The sequence below is a fragment of the Amia ocellicauda genome, chromosome 13, assembly GCF_036373705.1.
Source record: "Amia ocellicauda isolate fAmiCal2 chromosome 13, fAmiCal2.hap1, whole genome shotgun sequence".
NCBI lineage: Eukaryota > Metazoa > Chordata > Actinopteri > Amiiformes > Amiidae > Amia > Amia ocellicauda.
The window spans coordinates 4,459,763-4,467,699 of record NC_089862.1 but is presented as its reverse complement, the minus strand read 5'-3'; positions in this window follow the sequence as shown (position 1 = coordinate 4,467,699).

Sequence of the window (7,937 nt, the reverse complement as noted above, 5' to 3'; positions counted from 1 at the left end):
TTTTTAGGTTCATGAACCCTTCACTTAAACTTGTAGGAAATAAAATCCTTGCTTCTATTCATCAATGAATTCACTCTTGGCAAAACAAAAACCAACATGGACAGAAAAGGAGGAGACAGCAGATTGTGTTATGCATGGGAGCTATAGTATAGTAGGCTGTCACCACAGGGTGGGTCAATCGGTCAAGAGATTAATCAATATAACTTCAATGATGCAGCATGTATTAGCACCGCTGTTTGTGTTTTGTGTTTTTGTTATTCCTTTTTGGACTTACTGTGATAAATAAATGTGTCAGGTGTAGTGCGGTCATTAATTATTCAATAAGGAAGGATACAGACCCATGGATTTTTTTTTTTTTTTTCATGAATTATGGTAAGTAATTTGAAGAAGCTAGTCAGAGCACTTGGAATATTAATGACTCTGGAGCATGAATGAGTTTCTCCTGCTCAGTATTTACAAGAGTTACTATATATATATTCTATGTATTGTTTTTGTGGTGCTGTAACTTCTGCATCTGTGTGTGTGTGTGTGGTGGGGCGGGGGGGTTGTTAATGGAGGTCACAGGAATATATGTGTGATATGACTGAAAATAAAGGAGGTGAATGGGAAACACCCATAGTCATACAAAATCATGCAAAGATTGATTGATATACATGTATTACAGATATTTTTCTTTATCATCACATCCATAATCTGTGTACATCTTTCTTCTTTATTTACTACAGATATAATGATGACACAACATAACCTAACATGACATAAAGATAACTGTAAAGGGAAGCACCGATTTTTTACATGTTTGTAATCTTGGTTCTTCTGAAAAGGATGGGGATGGCATTTGCTGCCCTTTAGGTTCATGCTGTGTAGAATATGTTAAGAACATTTTGTGAAAAAAGGTTTTTGAGCAAAAGAATATTACAAAATACTTACAGAAGTAAAACCATTTTTTTTGCATTTAAATAACTCAAAATGGTTGCATGTTCAAACAAAAATATATGGTTTTCTTAGAGTTTCGGATGAAAAAAAAATACTTTCCAGATTCCATCTCACTCCAAAGGAAGAGGTTTAAAATAACAATCTACAGGGACTTTTTCACGTTGTAACCACTGGTCTTGTTTACATCTTTACTGCTTTTTCATTCACAGTGATACCCTTACAAAAGATCCCCCATAGATATAAAATGAACTTGTAAGCATTGAATAGCATACACATATAACTAGTAACATATTACTCTAAACCACTTTATTTTAGCTCAAAAAGTAAAAAGTGTTTGTGTGTGTGTGTGTGTGAGAGAGAGAGAGAGAGAGAGAGAGAGAGAGAGATTGTACAAGGATGTGAAGCATTGCAAACTAGAGATATAGACTTATGTTATACTGTTGTGATTACAGAAATATGACTTACTACCAGACAATCATATGAACAGAATATAAAGGGATTTAATTTACCCAGGAAAGATCAGACTTTACAAGTGAGGAAGATCCTTATTTGTAAGAATACGTTTAGAAGCTATTATGCTTGAAATATTAATCATAGTTAATCATAGAACCAAATAAGGCCACATGGGTTAAACCGACGGAAGAAAATATACAACACTGTTGATATGTTATGGGCCACTGGGTTCAAGCAGTAATTACAGTAAAAAAATCCCTGTGATGACATTAGAAATGCCTGTGCAGAAGGAGATACTGGTTAAAAGGGAAATTTTAATTATCCTAACATAAACTGACATAGACCAATGCATTATGGTTTGTTTTTCGCACAACTAATTAGTTCACCGACAAGATAAATCATCAACTGTGTTTCAAACCATAGGGACAGAATATGTCACATTGAGGTAACTGAAACGCTGGAATAAAGTGATTATAACAGGATCTTTTTTTTTCTCCCCTCCCCCCCACCACCCTCCTTTTCTATATGATCATTAAGAAACTTAGGCCTCTAACATCCAGCAAATCAGTGTGAAAATGTGAGCTTGATTGGGAGAAGTTGTCTGACTCTTTCTATGTTGGAAATATGGCTTGTAATAATACCATGCTAGAATGCCAGTTAAATGAATCTCTGAAGTAAAAAGTGAAGTTAATGAAAAGCTCACCACAGTAGCTGAACAGACAGATCAATAAGTAGGAATTTAATTAAAAGCAGGCAGCTATATCATATATACAAAAAGACTCAAATTAAGATAACATGACATAATACAGGGCTATGCGGTTTAGTGTTTGAAAAATCTAAAGAATTGTAAAAGACTGTATGAACAAAGCACTTCTACAGAAAGGCTTTTCAATTTTTCATCAGTTAGGAATCTGTTGAGAACGAGGTCAGGAGTGCAGGGAATTGTAAAGGCAATATTGCTAGTTATAAAATGGAAACATCTAATTAAATGCTTGCGTCACAAATGTTTTTTAAAGGTGAGAACATGTACCTACTGTCTGTTGTTTTGGATAACACTGCAACTGAACTTTGAACTCAGCAATTTGCATATATAGATAACTGATGCACTAGAAATACTGCAATGTTTTATAAGACGTACATCTACAGTTTTTTATTGAAATTTGAAACACCAGCTGATTGGAAAGTTTGTCGCAAGGACAAGCATACAATCAGGTCAAAGGTCGGACTGAGGCAGCAAACTAGAGAGCCAGCAGTTTATCGGGAACCTCTATTCGGTCTCTTCCTCCACTCTTTGATGTTCAACTTTCTTGCTCTTTCCCATTCTATCATTTTAACATTTCTCTACAGAGATCTTACTGCCTCTCAGTCAGTCCTGGCTGCGCATGTATCAAACTCATAATTTCCAGACATGATGTACTCAAAATCTCTGTGTATGCATCCTGTTGTGCTGATCTCACTATCTCTGTCACTTGATTATATAATGTTTTCTCCTCTGCCAAGAACCTTAGCATAACCTACTTTAAGCGTATTATCCCCCTTAACACCCTGGTTGTTTCGAGAAGTTGCAGAAATATGCAAATTATGCATACACTTTGCCGAACTCTACACGCCGGCATTAACCTGTTCTGGCCATTGCATGTATATTTATATAAGAAATACCCAACCTATAACTACATAATCTGTCATTGTCAAAATCTAGGTTTTGTTGAATAGCAATATTTTTTAAACATATAAGCATATAAGCAAAAATGTGATTGCTGTTTCATATGTGCATTATGAAAAATGATTTAAAAAATTGATACAACACATGCATTTGAGTCACACTAACTGTGGTGGTCATGGTATATCAATGGGACAATTATAGGTGGAGAATCATTGGAATGCTGCAAAGCAAAAGGACATAAAAGTCCACAAGCAAAGAACCAAATGTTGCATAGTCAGTCTTCACTGATATTCAATTTAGATCGAAAATGTCACTCATTCACCCTAGTAGATGTCCAAGATGAGCCACACTCCACGTCCCAGAAAACATAATGCACCATAAGTGAGCAAACAGCTGCAACATGCCACAGCCTTCCACAGCTTTCCACATCCTAACAAAAAGAATCAGTAAAATCATGATCATGCAACAGGTCTTGTGCAGCATCATGGTTGGTCTGTTGTCCAATGGTCACATGACATGTCCTTAAATTAAACTTCTGGACTTGTCAGGGGCAATGACTATTACTGGCAGAAGTTGTTTCCCCATTTCTTAGGGCCATGGTTGAATACTACCAAAATGGTATCATCAAAATATCATCTTGTACCCTTAGCTTACCGAAATGATGGCAGAATAATTCTATTCCAAAAAGACAATGGGTTTGGGCTCACCATTCTTGTGTTATTACTGGCTTTGAACAGAATGATAGGAGGAATACATTTAGGAAATATAACGGAAAAATATTATTTTTTAGCATGGCGTGTTAAAAAAAGGGTGAAGTTAATTTTTGATTTTCTTTTAAATGTGGATGGATAGGGAGTACAAGTAAATGCAGTTTATTAGTAAAAAGGTTCTGAGGCTTTTAGGATTTCCCTCTTTTCCCTCATTACAGATCACTTGAATGTTGAATTTTCTTATAATTGGCTTTAATTATCCCACATCCATAATTAGAGGCACTTGGGCAGGGCAATATGGGTTTTTAAGATGGATACATGGTAGTCAGAGCAGAGAGGTTATAGGGTTGAAAACCAAGTGGGGTTTTAAATAAGCAACTGTAATTTTAAAGGTCACTCTTTAATTTCTGTGCTTTTATTTCAATTTAAAAATATATAATTGTACTCCTTTGCCTCCCACTTTCTGCATGACCCCCACATACTGCAAAACACTGGACTTCCTGATTTACTGAAAGTGATGGCAGCAGTTACACTATCTGATAAACCAAATGTGGTTCAGGTTTATTACACCCTTACAGATTTACTGCAGGATTGATGAATGAAAATACTTTAATCAACAACTGTGCCCAAACTCAAGAATTATATTACCACATTAGAAAAGAGAAAGGCTGAATAACAATAAACAGTCTCCTTGAGGCAATATCAATGGAGGTAGTGTATTACCCAGGTTGTGTCATTATTTTATATTGTTTGAAATGGTTTTACTTTCTGTCAAACCAAATGCCATGAGTCAGCAGTATTTGAAGGTATGTAAGACTGGGTATGAAAGCTATGGATAAACAGTTATATTTTATCTCCTTCAGAGTCATGGCAACTCACCCATTCTGAAAGGGATGACAATTAAAGCGACAGGTAAAATGGCAGTAAAGCATAGCTGGTGTTTTGTTTTGTTTTTTGTTTGATCTAACAAAATATTTGCCCACTATAATTATCCACACATAAGTTAAAGGCAAGGGGCAATCATAGATAAAATGGTACTGAGCTATAAGTCAAATGCAGAGAGCTGTGTAGCAGATTGCTGTTTTATAAATAAGATATACCGGTAGGTGTGTGTGTTTGTTTTCTTCAATCCTGGTGAGGGGTATGACTTACTCTGTTTTTGCCACTTTGGATTACAGTCAGTAGTGGAACTGGAATTTTAAATCAGTAAAACAATAAATCCCTGAACAAGCATTTTTTCATGGTCCCTGAGCAAGGCGGATTTGTGCACTCTGGAGAATCCAGGAAGTACCTTCTTCACACTAGGCTGAAATACACGAGTCCTGTTAAACTATCAATTTACTTGATCCAGGTGTACAAAGTGAAATGTAAAAAACATTATTTTCTTGGCCTTTGTTATACAAAAGCCCCCTTCTTTAACCTTAGAGGTAAACTGGCAATACAATATTTACCCTCTGCATCACAGGGTACCCTCTGGTTCCAATCAATAAATCCTCTTTCACAACCTTTACAAATAAGAAATGGAAGATCCAAATATGCAAGACCATTCAGTGCTAGGCATCAAGTGGAATGCTAGACTGAATAGTGATTTAGAAATTGTGCACACTTTTTGTTAAAATGAAAACCTCACTGTCCCAGGCAACTTGCTAATGAATTCCAAAAAGTTATGAACAATTGGATTGTTTTAAACAACAAGAGGATAAATTTGAATTTCAAGAGGTAATAAAAATGTGACGTATCCACAAGGGAGGGAGCAATCACACTTGGAGGCCCTGGTCTGTCACTAAGGATTCAAAATCCAGTTAATATTCACAATTTCAAGCTTAAATGTTCTGGTATTTCCATTAATCATATTAATTGATCTATCTAAGTTCTTTTAATATCTCTTGTCCTTTTGTATTAAAATGAAACTGTTTGTGTATGTTTTTCTTTTTCTACCCCTTCATTATAACCAATAGGAAATACAAGTTCAATTTAAAAATATTACACACACTTGTTGGCATGTGAAGATTATGTAAATATGTAACCTTGATGTGCCAGAAACACATTATTCATTATTCTTGTTGGTTTGTACAGTAGTAAATTAATGATTTTACTTACAGTGAGCTTCTTGACAATTCAAGGACATCAAGCTAAAAAGAGAAGTTCCTTAGAATAAATCTAGACAGAATCTTATTACAATCATTACATTTCAAGAACATTCATAAGGGTCGCTAAGTAACAACGCCAGTAAAATGAAGGACATATGTTAAGCCTTTAACGGTAACATTTTACAATAAGGTACTGTAATTCCTCATGAATTAATATATGAATACGATAGGATTTAAACATCAATCTGAGTTCTTATGTTGAGCACATGAAGCCTACCCCTAACCCTGTTATACATGTGATTAACATAAGAACTCAGATGAAGTGCATGACATATTCATGTGTTTATCCTGTGGTATTCATATATTAATTCCCAAGGAAACACAGGACCTTATTGTAAAGTGTGACCCTTTAATTTGACCAGGAAAAAGCATAGTCGCCAAGTTCGCACTCTAGCTCAAGTACTGGTAGACACAGAAGAAACTGTTTTGAAGCTGTTGAAGAAATGGCACTAGATTTTCAAACAGACTCAATTCTGTTGACAGATGTGAAGTCTTGAGGATTAATAGCAAGAATTGGTTTGCGTCTCAGAATAGATGACAATCCCCTCCATGAACACACAACTGCACATTCTCAGGGGGGCTGTTATTCAGATATTGAAATGCAGGAAGAATAGAGCTCATATACATAAATATGTCATTATAAAATAGATCGCAAACTAATGTAGCATTCCACTGCCTCTGTGTGTGTTAAATAGACAATATTTATTTTTATCACATACAATATTTATGTTTGCTGTATCATATACTTAATGCATTGCTATATTATGTAAAATTAATGGATGTTCCACACCACTTAAAGCAGTGGCTAATTGTAGTTGCACACATTTAAGAGCCTTTACTAATTAATCAAGCTGTACAATTTACCTGAATATGCAAAAGCAAAACTTGAAGTTGAATGTAATTATTTTAAGTTTTTTATTTCAATATTTCAATTCCACACACATTTATTTCCAAGTCATGATACAAATGAAGATCAATATTCTCTACTGGTGTCAAATGAGTCTGACAGTTATCAAATTAAATTGTTATTTTACAGAAATCTTTCTCAGCAAAAATGAACAGAATTAAGCCTGATAAACATTTTTCATTTTATGGGGATTTTATAGTTTTTTTTCTTCTTCATGTTCTTCTTGTTCACGTTCATGTTCTTTGCTCTTAGTCAGTGAATTCACAATCTAGAACAAACTCCCCAGCGATGTGGTTGAAGCTGCAATTTGGGAACACTTAATAATAGACTGGATAGGATCCTTGGATCACTTAGTTATTAATGGACACCAAACGAGCACGATGGGTCGAATGGCCTCCTCTCATGTTCTTATGTTCTTCTTATTTGTTAAGAACTGGAATTTTTTGGGCAAGGTACAGATTCATCTATTCACAGTTGCCAATTGTTGTAGATCCAGCAGTTCTACCACTATCAAGTGTTGACATTGTTACAGCTTTTGTAACAGATTTGGATTTTTATTAAACTCTATGGCTTATTATTTAAAGCCTCTATGTGGCCCAGCAAGAATGGGCTTGGGCTGCCATTGTTAATACTTAACAAGGGGTCACTCCTGATCATTTATGTATGCTCTGTTCTCATTGGCACCATTTTGCATATGGTTTGGGAGTGCCCTGATGTGCCAGGGAGGGGACTGTGTCTGCCTGAAGGTCAGCCACAGATTGTGTGAGCCCTATTAGAGAGACCCATATTTGGTGACTGAGTTCTGTTATTTGTGATCCTTCTCTGGGTGGGGGTGGGAGCATTTTCAAGTAACGTCACTCAAAAGCCCCTTGTCATATCTGAGGCCAGAGTGCAAACACCACCAAAGAAACAGTCACAGAGCATTAAGATGGCAGGTTGATGTTCTCAACTGATAAGGTAGATTAGGGACATTGCTGGATTAGACAGGTGAGAAGGAGAGGACTGACTGAAGCTGGCAGCAGGACACATACACTAGTAGTGCTGGTCAGGTTTGCAGACGGGGACTCACACCTGTGTTCCAATTTAGGTCTGACAGAAGAAAAGTTGTGATGGGTGAG